Here is a 25,268-nt window from a genome sequence, read left to right on the forward strand (position 1 = left end):
GTGTGTATCAAGAAAGGGAATCTTCATTTTTACTAGTAGCAAGTATACTTCAAAGCAATAAGTTCAGATATATTCATATATATATATTAAACTGATTCAGATATATAGATGTATAGATATACACACACACACACACACACATATATTTGTATTTTCTGGAGGTAGTTAGTGGGAGGGGTATTAAGCAGGAGGCAGTGGCTCTTGTAACATAGGAACAATGCTCCTTTTTTTTTTTCTCAATTTTTCTTTTTCACACCACACCTGTGGCATATGAAAGTTCCCAGGCTAGGGGTCAAATTGGAGCTGCAACTGCTGGCCTACACCACAGCCGTAGCAAAGCCAGATCCAAGCCACATCTGCAACCTAGGCCATAGCTTGTGTGAATGTCGGATCTGTAACCCGAGCAAGGCCAGGGATCAAACCTGCATCCTCATGGATACCAGTCGGGTACTTAACCCGCTGAGCCAAAAGAGGAACTCCAACAACTCTCCAAATTTAAACCTCAAGTCTTGGACTTTCTTTCTAGCGGTCTAAGATCTGGCTTCCTGGCCTGCCCCAGGGCCTTTGCTCAAGCTCATCCCTCTGTCTGCAACCCTCCAGCTTTCAAGCAAGTACACTTGGCTCACTCTTTCCAGTTTGTTCAGACCTTGACTCCAATGTCACCTTCTCGGAGAGGCCTTTCCTGGTGTCTCTATCCAAAACGGTAAACATTCAGAACTCAACATTTCTTACCCCTCTTCTCTGTTTTCCTTTTCCCTCCTTAGCATTTATCAGAGTTGTAACGAAAAAAATATATATATTTTGCTAACTTATCTTTTTTATTCTGTATCCTTCTCCACTAGAACCTAAGCGTCAGGGAGCTAAAAGTTGGCCAGTCTTGTTTATTGCCACATCCTTAGTGCCTAAAACATGGCCTGAAAAGCAGTAAGGGCTCAGGAGAAGAGTCCTGAATGAATGAGTGAGAAAATAAACGTTCATCTAGAACAGAAAAACTCAAACTCATACAACCACAACAGAAAATAGATGAGGAGTTCCCGCTGTGGCGCAGTGGGTTAATGATCTGGCTTGTCTCTGCGGAGGCACCAGTTAAGATTCCTGGCCCAGTGCAGTGGGTTAAGGATCTGGCTCAGATTCAATCCCTGGCATAGGAACGTCCATTTGCCACAGGTGCTGCCGAAAAAAAGAAAAAAAAAAAAAAAAGATGTGAACGAAAAGTAATAGATGTGAAAAAAAAAAAAAAAACAAAAAAACCTGAAGTGAACAAGGGAAACTAGAGGAAACACATGTTGGTCTTAAATACGCCAGCTCTTCCACAACAGAATACCTAGAAAACACACTGGTTTTCAGTCCATCTGCTGCTCTCTGGGTTCCCTTCCACCTGCAGACATGTGTGGGTCCCCCATTCCAGACCCCTGGTGTGGGATCATCGTGATGCAGAAGCTGAGTTGAGGGGTTTGGGTCGCCCTTCTCCACGGCACGCCCCCACCTCCAGTCACCAGGGCAGAGGACGAAGGCCTTGCTTCTGTCTCAGTCCACTTAATTCTTGCGCTCAATCCCCACCATTCCTCCTCTTTGTGGAACCATCCCATGCAGAGGTTTAGGAAAGGGGCTCGGAATTGCAAGGGCACCGCTCCTCCTCATCAAAGTAGACAGCGCAGAACTGTTGCGGCTGAGATGGCCCAGAGACTATGGGGGCAGGGAGACACAGTGGCAGGATGAGAAGAGGTCGGAAAGCCTAGAGAGTCCCAGGGCGAGAGACCAAGGACCCTAGAGGAGTGTGACCCTCTCATTCTTCCCAACACCACGATCTTTCTCTGTCGATGATGAGTTAAACTTGGCAGGTCATCACAGTAACTTCCTTTATATCCTGTCACGTGAAACACACAGCTCAGTATCAAAAAAACAAACAACCCAATCAAAAAACGAGCAGAAGACCTAAACAGATATTTCTCCATGAAGACAGACATATGGCCAGAAAGCACATTAAACGATGCTCAACATCACCAATTATTAGAGAAATGAAACTCAAAACCACAACGAGGTACCACCTTACACCACCCAGAATGGCTGTCATCAAAAAAGTCTACACACAATAAATGCTGGTGATGGTGTGGAGAAAAGGGAACCCTCTTACACTGTTGGTTGGAATGTAAACTAGTACAGCCACTATGGAAAGCAGTGTGGAGATTCCTTGGAAAACGAAATACAGAACAACCATACGATTTAGCAATCCCACTCCTGGGCATCTATCTGGAGTAAACCGTAATTCCAAAAGACACATGCACCCCAATGTTCACTGCAGCCTATGGACAATAGCCAAGACATGGAAGCAACCTACATGTCCATCCACTGAGAAATGGATAGAGTAGATCGGGTACATATATACAACAGAATATTACTCAGCCATAAAAAAAAGAATGAAATGATGCCATTTGCAGCAACATGGATGGACCTAGAGATTATCATACTAAGTGAGGTTAGTCAGACAGTGAAAGACAAACATCATGTGATATCACATATATGTGGAATCTAAAAAAAGGATACAAATGAACTTAGGGCAGAGTAGAAACAGACTCACAGACACAGAGCACAAACTTATGGTTACCAGCCAAAGGAGGGTGGGGGAGGATGGTCTGGGGGTTTGGGATGGGTATATGCGCACTATTGTATATGGAATGACTGGCCCACAGGGACCTGCTGTGGAGCACTCTACCCAGTATTTTGTGATATGAAGAAAGAATCTGAAAAAGAATGTTTTTTTGGTTTGTTTGTTTTTTGTCTTTTTGCCATTTCTTGGGCCGCTCCCGCGGCATATGGGAGGTTCCCAGGCTAGGGGTCAAATCGAAGCTGTAACCACCAGCCTATGCCAGGGCCACAGCAACTCGGGATCCGAGCGATGTCTGCAACCTACACCACAGCTCACGGCAACGCCGGATCGTTGACCCACTGAGCAAGGGCAGGGACCGAACCCGCAACCTCATGGTTCCTAGTCGGATTCGTTAACCACTGCGCCACGACAGGAACTCCCTGAAAAAGAATGGATGTGTGTGCATGTATAACTGAAGCACTCTGTTGCAGAGCAGAAATGGTCACAACCCTGTAAATCAACTATACTTCAATAAAACCTTTAAAAATGAAAACATTTTTAAAAAGAAAACACAGCCAAAGAGTTACAAGGTATCTTAAGGAAATCTATCAGCAAATACAGTCATTAGAATGATTCATATAGACATCAGGAAGGTCCTTTCCCAGGGACTATTTTTACAGCTTTATTAGCCTACTAAGCCCTACGTGATAAAATGATGTAGAACTTTCTCACACATTGAAAAAAAAAATCAAATTACTGGCTTTGGTAGTTTACTGTAATGATGTCAGATGCAACCATTAAGGTAAACTAGGCGAAGGGTATATTTACGGTGCACGATTTCCTGTGAATGTATAATTATTTTTAAATAAAAAGTTAAAATAAAGCCTTCACTCTCTGGAAGATTCTGGTTACGTGAAATTTTTGTTTAAAAGTGAGGAGACTTCAGCATGAAATGTTTCTGAATCCTCCTTTTCGACTAATTAGGAAATAACAAAGAAATATGTATTGGACATTGCCTAACATAACATTATCAAGGAAATACAAAACCAACACAAACCAATGGTCCAAAGTGAGATTAACTAGAGAAGCAGAGTTAATTACCTAGGGATAGACAGGGCTTCTGTCTTAAAAAGGAGTGAACAAAACTGAAATGCACCACAACCAATCTTTTCCCAGTGATTAACACAATGGAATTTAAAACACAATGGAATATTACTCTGCCATTAAAAGGAAAGAAATAATGGCATTTGCAGCAACATGGATGGACCTAGAAATTATCATGCTAAGGGAAGCCAGTCAGACAGTGAGAGACCAACATCATACGCTATCACTTACATGTGGCGTTTTAAAAAAAGGACACAATGAACTTCTTTGCAGAACAGATACTGACTCACAGACTTTGAAAAACTTATGATCTCCAAATGAGACAGGTTGGGGGGTAGGGGGATGCACTGGGGGTTGGGGATGGACATGCTATAAAACTGGGTTGTAATGGTGGCTGTACAACTATAAATGCAATAAAATTCATTTAAAAAAAAAAAAAACCTCTGGACTCTGTGGCATTTAAAAAAAAACACTCTGTGGCATTTCTGGAGCATTGGGATACAGGTTCGATCCATGGCCCAGTACAGTGGGTTAAGGATACTGTGTTGCCCAGAGTAGGCTGTAATTGCAGCCTGATGTGAACTCAAAAAAAAAAAGAGAGAGAGAATAAGTATTTGGAGTTCCCATTGTGGCTGAGCAGATTAAGAATCTGACTGGTATCCATGAGGACGTGGGTTCAATCCCTGGCCTCGGTCAGTGAGTTAAGGATTTGGCATTGCCATGAGCTGTGGTGTAGGTCGCAGACACCTGCTCAGATCCCACGTTGCTGTGGCTGTGGTGTAGGCCGGCGGCTACAGCTCCAATTGGACCCCTAGCCTGGGAACTTCCATAAGCTGTGGGTGCGGTCCTAAAAAGACAAAAAATAAAAACTCTGGACTAAAGTAAAAAGCAACCACCCAAGGATTCCAAAGAGTAAGCCAAAGCAAGTGGATGGGTGACAGGAGTCAAAACACGAAGAAGCCACTCTAATAAGAGTGAGTTTGCCATTTTTGTTTTTAATTATTCTAAATTCTCTTGCAGCCTCACATGGAGGGTGAGTATGTGTGTCCAGATGCAGCACAGGCAGCAAAAACACCCGAGACACACCCTGTCATTCTGGCCAAAGAAACCAAGAACAGTGGTCCCTGCAAGCCAAACAGTGAAGGGCATCTCAGAGAAGAGGAAGCGGAAGGAAACAAACCATCTAATGCTGTGTGTAAACCTACACAAGCCCAAGGCTCACCCCTCAGGAGCACATGCTTGGATTGACCTAAAGCAAGACAGCAAAGGTGTTGAGAACCGAACTATGAATAAACCATAGCCGACCATCCAATCTAGCTCCTAGGGGCACACATGTTGGACAAATCCACAGCAGCAGAGCAAAGGCTTTGAAAACTGAACTGACATCAGGTGCACCACCTATGAGAGGTCAGACCGAAGTTGACACCTGAACCTAGGAAGGTTGTTTGCCTGGTAAGACAGAGAGAGAGAGAAAGAAAGAAGGAAAGGAAGTAGGGAGGAGGAAGGGAGGCAGGAAGGAAGAAAGGACGGATGGGAGAGAAAATTCAACATACTCTGGAATATTTTCACAGGAACTACATTCTCCCAACATAATACTCAAAGCGTCCGCAATGCATTCCAAAGAACCAGGAACATCCAACCAGTTTTCAGGGGTAAAGACAATCAATAGAGGCCAAGCCCAAGGGGACCCAGATGGTGAAATTACCAAAGACTTTTAAAGCAGCTAGTGTAACTGTGCTTTCTGAGTAAAGGTAAACCCTCTTGAAATAAATGACAGATTGAACTACTTACAATGTCTATACACGATCACAGTGAACATCAATTGTTATACATGAAATAGAACAGAAGTTAACACAAACCTGCATGATCCAAGACATAGCATATAAGTTGCATTTTTAATCATACGAATGCGAGGTTTTTCCTCGGTACTGCATGAGAAAACATTCTAGTTAACAGAATGATTAAAGTCTCTGGGCAGGGAGAACAAAGAAAAATACTCTTGTAACTACAGATACAAGGGAAATGAGAAAGAACCTTGTCACCTGCAGGACAAAGGCAGTTATGATATCTTCATGGTTTAGGACCTCTAATTCCCTAGATGAGACCAGAAGTTCACCAAGTACTCCAAACTGACAGCAGAATGCCCCACCCTTCAGCTGGACAGGAAGGCTCCCCATGGGGGTCAGCCTGCCAGGGCTTGTGCGGTTCAGGAGTAGATAATCAAAAAGACAATTCTACTATTTGGCTCAAACATCTCTGGAGCAAAATCCTTCTTATTCTCAGGAGGTAAAAAGTTACATTTGAGATGCCCATCCAAGAGAGTGGCTTTGAGAAGATAAAAACTTTCAAGATGATAATAATATTTCACTTTCTTTCTCTTTCTCTCTCTCTTTCTCTCTCACACAGAATGAATGAATGAACAAAGGAATAAATATATAGACCTGATTAAAAATATTTTTAAATGCTCATTCTAAATATGATGATTACAGGTAATTTGAATTTTTTTCAAAATTACACTTTTTTTTTGTATTTTCCAAAGTTACTAGACGAAACCTTAACTCATTATTTTTTTTTTTTTATTTATTTATTTTTTTTTGTCTTTTTGTCTTTTGTTGTTGTTGCTATTTCTTGGGCCGCTCCCGCGGCATATGGAGGTTCCCAGGCTAGAGGTTGAATCGGAGCTGTAGCCACCGGCCTACGCCAGAGGCACAGCAATGCAGGATCCGAGCCGCGTCTGCAACCTACACCACAGCTCACGGCAACGCCGGATCGTTAACCCACTGAGCAAGGGCAGGGACCGAACCCGCAACCTCATGGTTCCTAGTCGGATTCGTTAACCACTGCGCCACGACGGGAACTCCTATTTTTATTTTTAATTACAGTATAGTTGACTTAGAATGTTGTGCCAATTTCTGCTGTACAGCAAAGGGACCCGGTCATACATCTACATACATTCCCTTTCTTATATTATCTTCCATCATGGTCTATCCCAAGAGACTAAACCTGTAATTCATTTTAAGGAAAGAAAAAAATAATAATTAATGGTTTAAGTCCCTAGGTTTCTTGGATAACTGAAGAGAGTAAGGATGTGGGCACTACGCAAACAGCTATATCACAACAGCACCAAACCTACACTTAAAGCAGATGGCTCAAGAAAATTACCTAAGATAAGGAAAATACTATCTATCTTGGATTTAATCATTCTTTCTCCACGTTCTAATGGCTCTTTGCTTGACCTCCTCATGTGTCTGCAGCATGGCTATTTGTACACTGATACCCTAGTCTGGCTTTGTATATATACCCCGTTCCTATTTTATCCTAATCTCCCAATGACAGGGACATGGCATTATATTGGCCATCTAAATAAGCTGAAGTTTCAGTACAGTTCTTCTCAGTGGGAATGCACATTACTCAGATTGCCCTATAATAGGGGTATTTCAAAAATACAAAATATTAGAGTCCATCTGCAGGCACAAGACCCAAACTCATAGTCAAGACAGAAGTTAAGTATTAAAGCATGGTTTCTCTTATTGGCAACGTCAATGTGAAATCTGAGCATAAAGCATCTCATGATGGATATAAATTATAAGTATTATTAATAAAATGTATCACTCCCTGGAGGCATTTAAAAGCTTATTAAAATAAAAGTAATGATTACCCTTCTACAACTTGAAAACAGACCACCAAAATTGCAAGAGCAAGGATGAAATGTATTTATTTCAAAGTTAAATTTGAAGCAAAAATCACAAGACAACAGATTGCAAATTTAAAATTAGATTCTAGTGGGAGGGCTTGGTTTCAAGCCTGTTTTTCCCCTACTGGAGGCTGAGCCTGAAGACAGGGTAGGGGGGTTGGGGTGGGGGGGGGGGGAAGAGCTAAGATTAAACTGAGACAAAGTTCTAAAAGTTTTTGCTAAATCGTTACAAACCCATGAAAAGCGTTCTGCCAAGTCACACACAAATACCCCTAACACAGGAGACTAGACAGGAAAGTTTGGTAACAAATAAAAGATGATCTTTGATTGAGAGATTATTATTTTGACGGTATTTATTTTGCTCTTTAAAGACTGCCGAAACCAGACACAAAATATATCATTGTTTTGAGGGAAGATTTTTGAAGCCGGGTTTTGCCTTTTTCAAATATAATCCCATATAAAGATGGTAAACCTCAGAAATAAATCAAAAACATCCCGAGGGCAATTCACAGGGGGAGAAAGATAGGTGCCTACCTTTTTTTCTTTTTCGGTTTTAATGTTAATACTTTTGAATTGTTAGATGGGCGTAACCTTAATCCAAAAAAAAGGGACTCCAAATTCTTTTTCCCACGAGCTAGGTACAACAGAGCACTCCCAATTATCCTAAAATATACCTGCCTCGCCGCCTCTGAAGCATTACCATTAATTCGTGGGGATACATACAGGCTCAAACACACACACACACAAACTCACCTTACAAGGCAACAGTGGTTCCCAGCCCAACTTGCCCCGAGAGCACTGTGGCATTTAGATACTGAACTTGGAAATGGGTCAGGATGAACAGCGACTGGGCCTGGGAGATGTATCAGCACCTGCCCCTCGGGGTGGCCCTCACAGTCTCATCGCAGTTGATGAGAAGGCACCAAAAACCTAAAGAGGACAGAAAAAGCAAGAACATGGTCAGCCAGAACACAGCAAATAGGAATCTTCTATTGAGCCCATTTATGTCAGTTCTCCAACATCCACAGAGCTCACCCCCAAATCAAGCAATGCAACATGGAGCCACAGGCAGAAAACGACAGGCATCATCAGATACATCAATAAACACACGCATACGGGATATTAACATTTGCGGTGATAAACGGCCCTGCAAACTAGGTTCTTTTATCATTGTTACTTTTCTCTACAGATGAAGGTATGCGATCATGGAAACAGGTTACTGTGGAATGATGTGTGTGGCTCCCTCTTTTTTTTTTTTTTTTTTGTCTTTTCTAGAGCCGCACCTGCAGCATATGGAGGTTCCCAAGCTGGGAGTCTAATCTGAGCTGTAGCCACCGGCATACCCCACAGCCACAGCAACGCGGGATCCGAGCCGCGTCTGCAACCTACACCACAGCTCACGGCAACGCCGGATCCTTAACCCACTGAGCAAGGCCAGGGATCGAACCCGCAACCTCATGGTTCCCAGTTGGACTGATTAACCACTGAGCCACGACGGGAATGCCTACATGGTTCCCTCTTAATCGATAAAAAGTCTCAACAGAAGTGAGTGAAAGGAAACAACAGAGTCTCCGTCATTCTCAAAGCAGAGCTAGATTTATTACAAAAAAGTTGAAGGAAACGCTCAAGATTGTAGAACAAAAGACCACCTTTGATACACAGACCTTCTCATCCTATACATGCTTTCAAAATAAGAGGAAACTCATGAAGAATGTGCACAAGAACAAATTTAGGTAAAATATCCAAACTGCTACCTAGCACAGAAAATAAACTGGCAAGGCTAGCTCCATGAACAAGCGGTATGAAGGGTTTTGGGTTTTTGGGGTTTTTTTTGAGCCGGCCTTCTGAGGTGAGATGACAGACCCTAAAACAGGATAAAGCCCCGAGGGCTTCCTTGAGGTGGCGGCCCCTCATCTCTCTCCTACGGGCCATTCTTCCGTGGGACTGCCCATGCCTGTCCCCTACTGCTGGTGGTGTCCTTAAGGTGGGAACCTGAGAGGACAGAGAGCAGGATCACGGAGAAAACTGCCTGTGTTGTGGAAAGCAGTCACCCTGAGCCGGGAAATAAATAAATATGTGCATCCACGGAGAACAGCACAATAAGTGAAGTTACACTTCTCCCCATCTTGGAACGCGTGCTATTTAACCATGAACTTGGTGACTCACGCTTGCCAAGAGAGGAGCACGAGTTCTCAGCAATACCCCATTATTAGCCTACAATACGTGCCCTTTCCATAATTCCCCCACTGCTATCTTGTTCCCTCTCTTTGCCCGGGCATCCTCCTTAAGTTGCTCTCTGCAAATTTTCAAAGCAGTTCCTGAACTGCTTAGGAACTGGCAGCAATTAATAAGCAACAGCCCATTTATATTGAAATGGACTCATTACAATGCCAGCTGCCAATAATTTGCAAGGCTGGGTTCTTGCTGGCAAACCCGGCCTGCAGGCGGCTGTCCTCCACCTGCACAACAGAGGCTGATAATGCAGTTCTTATACTTTCAAAAAAAAAAAAAAAAAAGGGGGGGGGGACATATTCTATCTACCAGAACTCAAATGTTTCTCTATTATGTTCTTCTAATCCCTGAGCAGAAAAACAATATGGGGAAGAAAGTGAAAGTTCCAAGATATTATTTATAAAACATTGCAGGAGAACAAATTGGGGAGAATTTCTTCTGATTTGGTGGAAAAAAAAAATGTTTGTACCTGTGACCCTGGCCACGATGTGGTTCAATAAAGAGACCCACACTTGTTCTTCTGAAATCAGCAAATATGCTAAGCTTGCAACTTGGCATCAAGCACTCCGTGTGTATCAAGTAATCCCAGTGGGTTACCTCCACCACGGCTCATAAACATATGCCGTGGCAACCTGAGAACCACCAAGACGCCAAGTTCTCTTTTAAGAGCTGCAGAGAATTCAACTTCAGTGAGAGGCAACTAAGCACCAATTTTGGGAGTGTCAGCCCAGAGGCCTGTTGTGTGTTTCGGGCCAAAACTCAGCTTTGCCACTGATGTGCAGGGTGATTTGAGGCCAACTCTAAATATCAACTGACCCCTCCACAAATGAGTATAAGTTCTTAAACCATTCGGTTGATATGAGCCTTAAAGATCATCAGACTTAGCTTAGTGCCTACGCCTTAGTCAGTTCTCAATAAAGGTCTGCGATTATTTTCTCTATGATTCAACATTTGTAAACCATAAGACGTATGCTACAGAAGGGCCACTCTTATGGGGTTTCCTTAAAACATGGTACCTAACTCATGGAAACCGGGTCTAGATTCTAAGCTGGATGAAACCGATTGCCTTTAATGTGTCATGGGACAATAGGGGAATTAATTAATCCAGCAGGAAGATGGGATCAACTGCATTTGCCACAGCTCACGCACACACACAAACTCTGCTGACAAAATCTGGCAGGACCAGTTAGACCGCTGGCATTACAGGAAGATGACCCCGAGTGAAGTGAACAACGATACATGTGCCAAGTGTCTTCGTCTCACTCTGATTCATCTCAAAGCTCCTCTGGTCAATTTCTGCGTCAGCTGTCAAAAAACCAGTTTTCCCAGGGAAGCGTGTGTGCCAAAGGAGAGTGAAGGAATTACCAAAACTAATCTCAGGCTTCAAATACCTCGAAAAGCAGACAGGGCTCAGAAGTCCCATCACTCCAACCCTACAGTCTGATGTGAGATGAAAACACGACAAGTGTCAGAAACACGGTGTCCATGGCAGTTAACCCCCGGCTCTTCCCAAAGAGTCTGCCACACCACAACTTTCTTTTTCACCTTCAGAAAAACTCGTAAAAGGCATCCCTGCCATTTTTAAGTCCTTGAAAGTTTCAGGAATCAAAATGTGCAGAGAAAAGGGCTTGCCCTCAAAATACCTAAGTTCATATACCAGGCTCTCTTACTGACTAACGTAGATGAACTTGAGCAAGTAAACTACCCATTCTGAAACTTAATAGGAAAAATAATGAGAAAAGTAATAGTATCTGGCTTATTTAATGACTACCTGAAAAAGTTGTTATAAGACAGAAATTAGAGAATCAACACTATAACCTATAAAAGACTATAGAAGTATGTTAATTCTTATTCTATCCTTTATGATTTGGTGGCCGAAAGTGTCTCATAATTAGTAAATTAATGAGAATCGGAAAGTTTCTCTTACCCTGAACCTTCCAAGAAGTGAGAAGGGAGTAGCCATGCTGGATCAAAGTCACGAACAAGGCAGAAATCCTGAATATTTTTATATGCAATAAGCACCAAAAGCATTTAGATTGCAGTATGCATACTTGGTCCAAAAAATCAGCAGTGCATGGATGGATGGATAGACAGATGGATGGATGGATGAAATCTAAGACAGCGGAGATTTTTCAATGGTTCAGAAATTAAGGGAAAACAAAATTCATCATTTACTTATTTTTTCAGACATTATTTTATTCAAGAAAGGACTCAGGAGTGACTTCCAAAGATAAATTATCTAAAATAGAATAATAGAAATTTTTACTGGAAAAATGAAAGGAACCCCAACAAAGTTAAGACAAAGTGAAGAGGGGCCGAATAAGGGTAATGATGCCGACCCTATCAATCTACCCCTGGCTGGCTCGGTTTGACAGTAAGCCTTTGTAACAGCCAACGCAAACAGGGAAAATGGAGCAGTTGTAAGATGCACAGCGCCCTAATCAACTGCTCAGAAGAAGGACAGATGTTTGAGGTACTATGATCAGAAAAGAAGTTCCACTCGGAGTTCCCGTCATGGCGCAGTGGTTAACGAATCCGACTAGGAACCATGAGGTTGCGGGTTCGATCCCTGGCCTTGCTCAGTGGGTTAAGGGTCCGGCGTTGCCCTGAGCTGTGGTGTAGGTCACAGACGCATCTTGGATCCCGCGTTGCTGTGGCTCTGGCGTAGGCCGGTGGCAACAGCTCTGATTCGACCCCTAGCCTGGGAACCTCCATATGCCGTGGGAGCAGCCCTAGAAAAGGCGCACACACACACACACACACACACACACACACACACACACACACACACAAAGAATTTCCACTAGTGGTCCTTTGAGGCCACTGTGTTATAATGAGCAATGCTTTGGACTGTATCATTTCTCATGGGCTCAGTGACAAATTTCACGGGATGTTTCTTGTCCTTTTCTTTTTTTTTAAAAAAAAGAAAGTTTAAATCATAGTTGATTTACAATGTTCTGTCAAATTCTTTCTTTTCTTTTTCTTTTTTTCTTTTTTTGGCTGTACCCAGAGCATGCAGAAATTCCCAGGCCGGAGCTCAAACCCGTGCCACAGCAGTGACCCTTAGCACAGCAGACACTGCCGCTTCCTTAACCACTAGGCCACCAAGCAACTTGCAGATGTTTCTAGTCTTAATCATTGATTTAAAAAAAAAAAAAAAATCACTATTCAGGGACAGAAGGTCTGAAGAGGTAAGATCCTGCAGAGTTAGTTGTAAGAGGCTGCTCACCCTCCAAGAAGCTCTCTCTGAACACTCGCTTGCTCTCCCCAGAGTGCTGGGTCTCAGCCAAGGGACAGGAAGCTGGAGGAAGTTGGGGCTCTCTGGCTCAATGCCCAAGTGTAGCTGGGACATGCTCCCAGGTGGCCACATCATATCTGACCTAAAGATATGGTTCCCATAGGAGTGAGCTCACCTGGCTTGTGCACACACTGAGACTGTGACAAGGTCTCCCACCCAGAGAAGAGGTAACTACCTTCCCTCTCAGGTGAACCACGTGACCATGGACAGCCCTGGGGCAGCACCAGGTTTTTCCCTTTGAAAAACTGATCCCTCGGCACAGATGCATAAGCTATGACATGCCTCCCAAATTCCTACTCCCGAGAAGGCAGATGAAATGGTTTTAGGTCAGCCATGTTTTCAAGGCAAGTAAAAATAGCCACCCACACCAGCCCAAATTCCTGAAAATTCCCATATCCAAAGCCTGCCCTGGGTTTGAGCAATGCAGCTTCTTAGCACATCCAAACGCATCTCAAGGTAACTCAGGGAGGACGCGTGTTTGTAGAATTGATGGTCTTAAGCCAGCTAAGTAAATCGAGAAATTTCTACTGAAATGATCATTTTAATTTTAGAACAGTGAATCTTTGGCAATCCCTAACCAACAGGTTCTGCTGGAACAGACACGGCTGTTTCACAGGAGTCAAGGCAGTGCATTTCAAATGATATGTTCTACCCCAACTCAGGGATATTTATGGTATGCCTCCTCTCTGGCTGGCATGGGGATAGTGGCTTCAGGCCAAAACACTACTCTTTGAGGTTCCCTGGGTTCTGGGTGTTTACGGTCTTGCAACTATACTTGGACACTGGCAAATGCCAATACACACGACTCCACTCCAGCACCGCATCACTCACGACACGGCTCCCTCTCAGCGGCATCCAAAAGAGCTTGGACGCCGCTAGTCCCAAAGGGCAGTGCTACACAACTGGCCAGCCAGTCTCCCAAACACCCCCACAGCCCAGCTCCAAAAAGGGCTTGAATGAGGCCCCAGCGGAATGAAACGGATTCAATAGATTTTTCAGGACAGACCACAAAAATCACGTAATTTTTCAGAAATCTAAGCAGCATCATGCCTCCTCAGAAGCCAGGAAGCTCCTGGACACTTGAGAATTCCACCCAACATTCCAAGAGCAGTGACCATATGATGTGAGGGCTCATTCGCTCTGAGCTCCCAGCTCCTAAGTTCTCAATGCCACATCTGAGTCACTTCCAAAACACATCCCGTCTTTGTAAGAGAAAATGGAACATTTGATCCCAAAAGAAAATGAAAATAGAGCTGACTACAATTAATTTTTTCTTTTTTTTGGCCATGCCCACAGCATGCAGAAATTGCCAGGCCTGGGACTGAGCCTGCACCCCAGCAGTGACAACGCCCGATCCTTAACCTTCTAGGCCAGCAGGGAACTCTACATTGTCTAATGCTGCAATCTGTCCTGTGTGATTTCACCATGTTGTGGCTTAGCAGGGTGTTGCCAGTGAGAGAACAAGGTTATCAAGTGCCCACAAGAACCCTGAGAGGGGATGGCCCTCTGTTGAAACTGCTTCTGCAAAACATAGAAGAAGGCAATGTGAAACATAGAAGAGTGTATAATCTCTCCTTTTTTTTCCCCTTTGCTTTTTAGGGCCCCACCTGTGGCATACAGAGGTTCCCAGGCTAGGGATCGGAGTGGAGCTGCAGCTGCCTGCCTATGCCACAGCCACAGCAATGCAGGATCCAAGCCACGTCTGCGACCTACACCACAGCTCGTGGCAATGCTGGATCCTTAACCCACTGAGCGAGGCCAGGGATCAAACCCGCAATCTCATGGTTCCTAGTCGGATTTGTTAACCACTGAGACACGACGAAAACTCCCAAATAAAATGTTTTTCAGAAAAATTTTAAAGGAAATCCTCCCAAGGACTTTCAAAATGAAGTGATTCTTTGCCTGTAAGTCCCAAACTTTTCAAAGAGAAGCAGGAGTTCCCATCGTGGCTCAGTGGAAACGAATCTGACTAGCATCCATGAGGATGCAGGTTCGATCCCTGGTCTTGTGCTCAGTGTGTTAAGGATCCGGCATTGCCGTGAGCTACGGTGTAGGTTGCAGACAAGGCTCAGATCTGGTGTGGCTGTGTCTGTGGCATAGGCTGGTGGCTACAGCTCTGATTCGACCCCTAGCCTGGGAACCTCCATATATGCCGCGGGAGCAGCCCAAGAAATGGCAAAAAGACAAAAAAAAAAAGAAAGAAAAAAGCCTTTAAAAATGACCTCACTCTGTTTGGGGAAAGCATCTTAGGAACTTACTTGGAAACCAGCGATTTCAGAAGAATGCACTAACCATTCTGTCTCTAGACCACTACAGATCCTGGACTTGAGCTGCAACCGTCTTGTGCTAACCTCGCTCTCAGACTGGCCGCATGATCTTGAATTGGCTCCTGCCAATCTCTCCTATTACAAAACCACTGTCCTGAAGTCACTGGTTTCGTAAACTGACAGACTCCAGGGTTCGTCCCAAGTCTGAAATGAAAGGCAGATTCTTCAGCAACCAAGAACCCCTCTGTTCAGTCCTGAGCTTTTCTTCCCACTGAAGGGTTTGTCCCTGTACTCGTGAACAGAGGTAGTTACGGTACCACCGGTTAGATTTCTAGTATATGATGCTGTGTTTCACACTGCACCCTTCAAGCTCTGTCCCTGTGTCTTTATTGCAAGAATCTGAGCATAAGGCATGGTCAGCATTGTTAGTGAAATTTTAAATGTTAATAAAATAGTGTTACACTCTACCCCCCCCCAAATGACCTCAATTTTTTTTTTGCCTTTTTGTCTTTTTAGGGCCACACCCATGGCACATGGAGATTCCCAGACTAGGGGTCCAATCAGAACGGTAGCCACTGGCCTACGCCACAGCCAGAGCAACTTGGAATCTGAGCTGTGTCTGGGACCTACACCACAGCTCATGGCAAGGCCGGCTCCTTAACCCACGGAGTGCGGCCAGGGATCGAACCTGCATCCTCATGGATGCTAGTCAGGTTCGTTAACTATGGAGCCACAACAGGAACTCCAAAAAGACCTCAATTTTGTATTTGCAAATCAATGCAAATTGTTTTGGTGTTAAACAAGGGTCCAACACATACGACACAATTCCTTATTTCTAAGAAATGCATGTTTCATGTTGAACATCTCCGAAGTTGAATATATCTTAAATCACAATGGTACAGTGTGATTGAACCAGCACCATTTTCTTTCTTGGCTGATGCTACCTGAAACAAACGGGGTGTCTTACAATGGTTAGTGTGCTATGAGAGAGGGTATATGAAAATAGATTTTAAAGAGCTATGACTCTCTGAAAACTGCTCGTGCATTATTTGGATAAAGCAGAGAGTCTAATAAGAACTTGACTCTAAACAGTCTGGCTCAACTTAACCAACGTGTATGGAGCACCTGCTTTATCTTGGGGATGAGGAAACAGACCACTGCCTTATGATGCCTGCAACCCAGGAAAATGGGGGACATTTATCCCCTTGGAGACAGGGCCGTGAAGGCTAATCTGGCCTTATTAATGGTGAATGATGGCTGGGGGACAAATTAGGAATTTGGGATTAATAGATACACACTACTACATATAAAATAGATAAACAGCACGGACCTACTGTAGAGCACAGGGATCTATACTCAATATCATGTAATAACCCATAATGGGAAAAAGAATCTGTGTCTATCTCTGCACGTGTGCACGTGCGAGCATGTCACGGAATCACTTTGCTGTAAACCACAAACATTGTAAATTGACTACACTTCAATTATTTACATCAGAAAATTTAGACAAAGAGTGAATGGTGGGAAGAAATAGACTAATTCTGCCAGGGGAAGGTCTTAATCCAATCTGGTCCTGAAGGGTTCATAGGATTAAGCTTTGGCTTGTGAAGATGGGAGGAAATGAAAAGAGACAGCTGGGAGTTTACAAAAAAAAAAAAAAAAGAAAAGAAAAAGAGAGAGAGAGAGAGAGAGAGAGAGAAAGGCAGAACATTCCAAGAAAAGAGCAAAGGCTCTGAGAAATGAACATATTAGTCCAATGTTGGAGAGACGTGCTTGGGAAAGAGGTGGAGGTGATGAGGTTTTTAAAAAGATGGGTTGGGTTATAGATGCTACTCAGAGAAAGGCCATTACTATGTGTTGAGTCTGTGATGTGATTTGATTAGAGGAGTTACTTGATCAGGCCTGTTCTCTCCCCTCTGTCCTGACCCTGGGTCACGTGAAAAAGAAAGTGAAAGCTTATTCCTACCAACACATCGGGACGTGCCTAGAGGAGATAAGGTGGCCTTCACTTGGAAGTGAGAACTTTGGGTAAAAGCAAAGGAAGGTGGGAGTTCCTGCTGTAGTTCAGCAGGCTAAGAAGCCATAGCGTCCTTTAGGATTCAGGTTTGATCCCTGGCTTCCCTCAGTGGGTTAAGGATCTGGAGTTGCCAAAAGCTACAGCACAGGTCACAGATGCACTCCGATCTGATGTGGCTGTGGTGCAGGCCAGCAGCTGGAGCTCTGATTCAACCCCTAGCCTGGCAACTTCCGTATGCCACAGGTGTGGCCCTAAATAAAAAGAAAAAAAAAGAAAAGAAAAGAAAGGACAGGTGGAGTCACCAGGATGCAGTGGCCACACATATACCTGTGAGAAACGGGGAGGGAGGGAGGGAGAAAAAGAAGAGACGCCTCCGGCATGTCCAGCGTGGTAACTGACAAAACAGAAGGTGACAATAACAGCTCGCACTGTGAGGTCCATGGGAGCATCCAAATCAAAACTGTAAGCTTGAGAGGCAGAAATTCATTTGCGGTGGCCCTCCTGGAAGTTTGGTGTCCATTCCATCCAAGGCCCCGACGCAAAGGAACCAAGGTAGGAACACACTCGCTCAGCAATAAATGGAAGAAAGAAAGAAAAATACCCTCCTCAAATGCTCGGATCAGGAAGGACAGCAAAATGGAGACACAAACACTGGCCAATTCCACAGTATAATCAAAGAATTTATATACACACGAACATACACACACACACACACACACACCCCTGATAACCCATGAGAGGCTACAAGTTAAAAACACCATCTCAATCCCACTATTATTGGCTAAGACAATACCTGCAGCAATAAATGGATTATTAATAATGGATACCTGTGATAATAAATAACAGTGACAATTTAACACAAACATAAAAGCCTGATGCCTCAGGTCTGGTGCCAGAAAGTTAAAATGTAACTCAGATTTCATCCCCTTCCTCCCGCCGCCAATCCCAAACTCCCTAGGGCTGCAGGAATACCCCCCTGTGCTCCTTACTCACGCCTTGGGGTTGGGTTAATAATTTAAATCAGATCGTGGCCTTGTTCCAAAGCTGTAAGACCACAGTGGAATGCACCTGGAATGCAAAACCAAGTGCGCCTGGGCACCACTTCAAAGACATGGTGCAGCTAAGGACAGTCAGGTCACCTTTCCTCGAGTGGGTGAAACAAGAACTTGACAGCTGTGCACACCAGGCAGATCTCAGGTGATGCCTTGAGTTAGTTATGCTCTGCTAGTGACCATGACAGGGACAGTGGGAGCTGGGCACCTGCCACTGGGGACAGAGAGATGGCAAGAAAGACCTGCACTAACTAGGGGGCCACAAAGAACTCCATCCAACCTTGCTGATCCTCCATTCTCTTTAAAATTAAGGCGATGGTCCAGAAGCTTCTACGTTCTCTATACTTGAAAAGACCTCCATGTTGTCTTTCATTTGCTAAGTCAAACCCCATAGGTATCATAATGGGACCCACCATGAGATTCTCTTGGCTGGGCATTCTTTTTACAGTAAATAAGCGATTTGATTAAGGCCCAAAGTACCACTGAGATGAACCCCAGGAATGCAAGATGGAAAACCAATTCTTACTTTCAAGACCGGCGCCAAGATCTTTTGGGCTAAATAATGACTAACATTCCTCCTAGCCAAATAACAAATTGGGAAAGAAAGAAAAAGCACCCAAAGTCATTGCACACTAAAGTTTTTAAAGCAGAAGGGAAAAAAAAAAAATTAAACAAAGCCTATATGCCCCTCCCTGAAGACATAAGAGGACAATCAGCCTCTTTCAACATCAAGACAATTCCTGGGAGGTCATGGGAACACATCTGAAACAGCAAGACGCCAAAGTCCCTGCAGAAAAACTGATACACACAATCACGAAGCCAATCTGTTCTTTGTATGACAGCAACTAGCTTAAAAAGCTCGACGTCTGTTGCCAAGAAAGATCTCGGAGACCACACACGAGGCGAGTGAAACAGACACCAGGCCCTGCCTTCTAAGAATGAATGAGGCCACTCGCGTCCAGGGCACCGGTGTGCAAATGGTCTTATGGGAATCCCCATTCAATAGAATCATTCCAAGCATGCCCGTCCCCAGAAGACTGAGCACGTATCATCACTTATTTAATCAATGTATCAATTACATACATCGGCTATTGTTCAAATAAATTCTACACACTCTCAATTTCTGTGTATGGGTATAAGGAGCATAATTCTTTCAAACGGAACAGAAACACACAGAAATGTAAATGCCCAACATAGAGAGAAATATACATTCTGAAAATTTCCTTCCCACATCCTAATGAAATCGCGTTGCGCCTCTATCCGACTTTGAAGACTGCTGTTCTAGGACAGGGAAAGCAGATCTGGAAACTAAAAAAAAATGAGACTGTTAGTGGGAAACTCATGGGAATAGGCCTCCTGACCTTTACCTACGTCTCAGCCTTACTGTGAAGCAACATCACGGTGGTGCCAACATCTCCCGGAATCTTCAAGAAGGGAATATTACCATTCAGAAGACTAGGTGTGCAGAGACGTGCTGAAAACTTTAGGTTGCTCTGTAATCACCTGCTGAGCGCACTAGCTTTCATTCGGGACCGTTACATTGTGTTTTTGTAATCAAGATAGCAGTCAATATGCCTTCAGCAGTAGGTAATAAAACAATGCCATATGCAGAAAAAAGAAAACGATATAAAAAAGAAGGACCCATTTTTGCAACGTCCTCATCCCCAACCACTGGAAGACCATGAGGAGCCAAGAAGCAGTAAGCAAAAACACATTTCCAACTCTCACCACGTTGTTCAGCGTGGGCAGTCTCAGACCCAGCCAGGATAAGTCGCCAAGAAATTTCAGTTATATAGTCTAGAAAAATAAAGGCTACAACAACACACAAAGAAAAATCACTTAGGAGTTCCCATTGTGGTTCAGCGGGTTAGGAACCCAACATAGTGTCCCTGAGGATGCGGGTTCCATCCCTGGCCTCGCTCAGTGGGTTAAGGATCCATCGTTGCTGTGCGCTCTGGTGTAGGTCACAGACATGGCTCGGATGCCGCGTTGACAGCTCAAATGTGACACACCACCTAGCATCGAAACTTTCCGCACTACTACAATCCCTCCTGGAAGGCAGCACGATTTCTCAGTGTCACAGAGGACTTGGATGCAGTCAGAGCTAGCTTTTATCAGCCAATTAATGTCCCTGTGATCTTGAGCAAATCACTACCATTCCTATGAACCACCCTCTCCATCTGCAAAAGGGGACACCTGCCTTCTAGGCTTATGCTGGGGATTAATGGCAGTGAAAGGATGAAAATGCAGCCTAACCCTCCAAGACCCCAAGAAGGTAGTAAAGAGCCCTAACTCCAGCTTCCTAAAAAGCCCTAGATGCCCCCGAATTCCAGACCCTGCTCGCTGCCAGTAAATAGGTAGAAGGTCACACTTCTTGCTGTTCCAGGGCCTGCTCTCTGTATGAAACTAGGTGAAAGAACGTAAAATAGGCCCTTGAGTGCGTGATCCTGGCCTAAGTAAGATAACAGGAAATGAGTTGACTAATCGCTTATCTGGATTCTGTAAAACTGCTGGCGCCATAGAAGAATTGATTACACATTGAAAGCCCTAGTGACCTATCGCAACTGCAATCTGTCACTCTGCCCAGGAGCCGGCGCAAATGCGGACCTCCGGAACTGTAGAAAAAATGATTGGTCCACAGAGCGCGGGCTCTCGATGTTTTAAAATGATTGGTTTGCAAAGCGCGGGCTTTGTTGTGAACCCCATAAAAGCTGTCCCGATTCCGCACTCGGGGCCGCAGTCCTCTACCCCTGCGTGGCGTAGACTGTGGGCCCCAGCGCGCTTGGAATAAAAATCCTCTTGCTGTTTGCATCAAGACCGCTTCTCGTGAGTGATTTGGGGTGTCGCCTCTTCCGAGTCCGGACGAGGGGGATTTTCCTTCTAATGGCTTTTTCAGTGGCAATGTGTGTGAAGACTCTGGCATTCGTTTATTTATTTATTTATTTTTATTTTATTATTATTATTATTATTTTTTGTCTTTTTGCCATTTCTTGGGCCGCTCCTGCAACATATGGAGGTTCCCAGGCTAGGGGTCCAATCGGAGCTGTAGCCACCAGCCTACGCCAGAGCCACAGCAACGTGGGATCCAAGCCGCATCTGCAACCTACACCACAGCTCATGGCAACGCCAGATCCTTTAACCCACTGAGCAAGGCCAGGGACCGAACCCGCAACCTCATGGTTCCTAGTCGGATTGTTAACCACTGTGCCACAACGGGAACTCCCTCTTTATTTATTTTTGATGTACGTATTTTCTAGTAAAAGTATACCTGATGTACAAGGTTGTGCCCATTTCTGCTGTAAAGCAAAGTGACCCAGTCATACATTTATATACATTTTTTTTCTCATATTATCTTCCATCGTAGTCTATCCTAAGAGGCTGGATATAGGTCCCTGGGCTGTACAGCAGGACCCCATTGCGTATCCATTCTAAATGGAAGACTTTGCATCTACCAACCCCAAACTCCCAGTAAAAACCTTGGTATTCAGTTAGACTTTCACGAATGTTAATTTCCTTCTTTCGTCTTCTCCTTCTCTCCCTTTTCTTCCTCCAAGGTCCCAGAGGATCTTCTGTATCTATCCAGTCCCTCTCTTCTTATTCTTTTAATCTAAATCTCTTTGTCTTTAATCCCCATCACTAATATCTGTCTTTTCTGCCCAAACCACTCAATGCAGACATCACTGCAAAACCAAACTAATGCACGTTCAAGATGTATGCAACCTCCTTCAAGAATTCGGAGTTCCTGTCGTGGCTCAGTGGTAAACTAATCCAACTAGGAACCATGAGGTTGCGGGTTCGATCCCTACCCTTGCTCAGTGGGTTAAGGATCTGGCATTGCCAGGAGCTGTGGTGTAGGTTGCAGATGCGGTTCGGATCTGGCATTGCTGTGGCTGTGGTGTAGGCCGGCGGCTACAGCTCTGATTAGACCCCTAGCCAGGGCACCTCCATATGCTGCAGGTGCGGCCCTAGAAAAGACAAAAAAAAAAAAGAATACCGCCACTTCAATCCCTGTACTGCTAAAGGACACACCAACACCCTGGCACACCCAGCAGAGATAAGAGGCACAGGACTAAAAGGAACATTTTTCTGAAGAGTCAGTTTTACTCAAAGATTTACTTAGGAGGTTAGGGATGGCAGATTGATAATGGAATAAAACTTTAAACGTGCATGATTTTCTAAGATGAAATACCCATCATTCCCCCAAAATAAAAATGGCCCATGGAGTGATTAGAAATTCTCTTTTAATGTTGGAGATTTTTATTGAAAAATGTTGCAAAGTTTTATTCTTCCAAGATATTCTCCATCACTTTTCTCTTCTGAATCCCTATAGTTATCAGTGGCTTGAATACTTGTCTTAATCCACTAGTAGGATCACAAGTTCCAAGAGGGAAGGAACCACAGCTCATTACTTTTTATCATAGTTTTTCATGGCACATGGGCCCTGTATTAGTCAAGGTCCTCCAGAGAAACTAAACCAATAGGATATGAATGGATGGATGGATGGATGGATGGATGGATGGACAGATGGACAGATGGATAATCAATTTAAGGAACTGACTCATGAGATTGTAGGGACTGGTAAATCCAAAATCCTCAGGGCAAACCCTCAGACAGGAACCCCAGGGAAGAGGTGATACTGTTATGTTGAGTCCAAAGGCATCTGGAGTAGAATCACATCCTTCTAGAAGATCTTAGTCTGCTTTTGAAGGCTTTCAAGTGACTGGAGGAGGCCCATCCCATTTTGGAGGATAACCTGCTTTATTCAATGTCTGACTGAAATGCCAAATCACATCTAAAAAAATATCTCACAGCAACCTCTAGACTGATGTTTAGCCAAGTTACTGGGCACCATAGCCTAACCAAGTTAACATATAAATTTTTTTTTTTTTGTCTTTTTGCCTTTTTCTAGGGCCACTTCCCCAGCATATGGAGGTTCCCAGGCTAGGGGTCGAATCGGAGCTGTAGCCACCGGCCTATGCCAGAGCCACAGCAACGCGGGATCCGAGCTGTGTGTGCGACCTACACCACAGCTCCCGGCAATGCCGGATCCTTAACCCACTGAGCAAGGGCAGGGATTGAACCCGCAACCTTATGGTTCCTAGTCGGATTCGTTAACCACTGAGCCATGATGGAAACTCCTTTAAAAAAAAAAAAAAAAAAACATATAAAATTAACCATCATCTGTCCCAGTAGACTTTTTTCTCCAGTACCAGTAATGGCATCAACACCAGCCAAAGGAACAAAAAGCACGAGCATGTTCCCACACAGAGTGTTTACAACAGAATATCCAGCAGACGGTCTACCAGCCTACAAGTCCATCTGATTTGGGCTCTGAAAAGACGTCTGCTTGGGGTGCTTCTGGTAACCCCAGGCTTCAGAACATGACGGGGGTCCCTGCAAAGACTGGCCTGACTTTCGTGGTGTCATCTTTGTCAGGGAGCTGCATCCCTCTACGCTTAGGCCTCCTCACAGCCAACATCAACAAGAGCAGCAGCTCTCCTTCAGGTCAATAGGGAACAGGATCAAAGCCTCGTGGCAGATTGGAAAATCCAAGGACATGAGCCCCCGCCCTTAATCCTCCCCGACCCCTGCACACACATAACACAAATTCTGCATCCTGGGTCCACAAGCTTCCCTGTGGCGACATTTCTGCTCTAGGCCTGGATCTGAAAATACCAACCTCTCCCACCTCTGAGCCAAGATTTCAAGCACACAGCAGGATGGGGGTGGGGGAGTGTCCCCAGCCAGTCCTCAGTTCCATTGCAGCTGGGCTTAAAATTGAGCTTGAAAGCCCAGAGACGGAGGGTGGGGAAGGGGGGGGGTCCAGAGTGATGGTTCAACACCCTCCTACATCCTGCTCATGACTCACGCGTCACGTTGGGAAAGCAGATCCTCCCAGCTCCTTGGAAGCGACAGGTCCACATTTAAACCAAACCAACCCTCGGAGAGCTCAGACGCCCTCCCAGTCCCAAAGCGTGCCCTTTTCTGAAAATAAGCACCTTGACAGAAAACAAGCAGAGAGGTGTGGCCGAGGAGTTCTAATTCTGCTTCTCTCCAGGGCAGGAAGCTTGAATTTTCAAGGACTACACCAAAGGACAAACCCAGCAGGGAGACCAAGGGTATTCCTCTTTGAGCACCAGGAAAACATGTTACCTGGGGGCAAATCACTTAATTTCTCTATGGCTTCAGATTCTTCCTCAGTAAAATTCAGCACCTAAGCACTTTCAAAATGTTGGGCTCACCAGAAAAAGGAGCCCAAAGTTGGGCGTGGTATGGAATGGGGGGTTGGGGTGGATAATGCCTACATCATCAGGGTAAGGTTTTTGCTTTTCCTGTAGTGATTTTCCATTCAAAATAGCATCCAGGAGAAGAAGGAGGAGGATTAATCAAGTGTATTCACTAAACAGAGCGTGGTGATCAAAATAACATCAGCCTTCTGGTTCTGCCGATGCTTCGCTCACACAAGCACCGAGATGTGGGGACTGCGTGCGGCCCAAACTAATGTTGGCACCAGGGTGTGAGCTCTAGAGCCACCTGTTTTGTTCTGTTTCTCTCCCTCCATCCCCACACTCACAGGAACAGGCTACCATCTGTGCTGTACCAGCTCAGCGTGGTTCTCCACAAAGGTAATTAAGATCCTGACGCTGCTTTCCATCTAAAAAAAAAAACCCTTCGATTTCTGCTTCCAGACCTCAATCTCAATTCAACTCAACCCAATTTGTTGTCCATGTATCCTAAGTCCCCTCCCTGGATGGCTCAGCCCAAGATTCCACAGGGATGCTAAGGCTCAAAGCTCAAGGCACCTGAAAGAGTCTTAAGGATCTTGAGAGTGAGGAGTAAGATGAGACCAGGACCTAAAAATGCAATAAAAGACCCAAGAGCCGCTAAGTGTCTGTGATGAGCTCAGAGTGCTATGAAAAATGAAGGGTGCAATTTAATGAAAATGTGCCTGCCAAGAATATGTTGATACAGCTAGTACTCTTTACAATGAAATACATGTTCTTAACAGGGCAAAGG

General features: G+C 44.5%; 1 protein-coding gene across 13 annotated transcripts in view; it reads right to left on the reverse strand.

The window, feature by feature from the left end:
• The window catches only part of TIAM1 (TIAM Rac1 associated GEF 1), a 461,825-nt gene that overhangs the window by 163,571 nt on the left and 272,986 nt on the right, over positions 1-25,268 (reverse strand). For all 13 annotated transcript variants that reach the window (XR_014825120.1, XR_014825122.1, XR_014825121.1 and 10 more), the window contains one exon: positions 8,139-8,315. The gene's annotated coding sequence lies outside the window, so the exon portion shown is untranslated. The remainder of the gene's footprint in view (positions 1-8,138; positions 8,316-25,268) is intronic.

This window comes from Sus scrofa, chromosome 13 (assembly GCF_054392235.1).
Source record: "Sus scrofa isolate SSC_HxYL_T2T_F1_AM1 chromosome 13, Sscrofa_HxYL_maternal_Yorkshire_Landrace_v2.0, whole genome shotgun sequence".
Lineage (NCBI taxonomy): Eukaryota > Metazoa > Chordata > Mammalia > Artiodactyla > Suidae > Sus > Sus scrofa.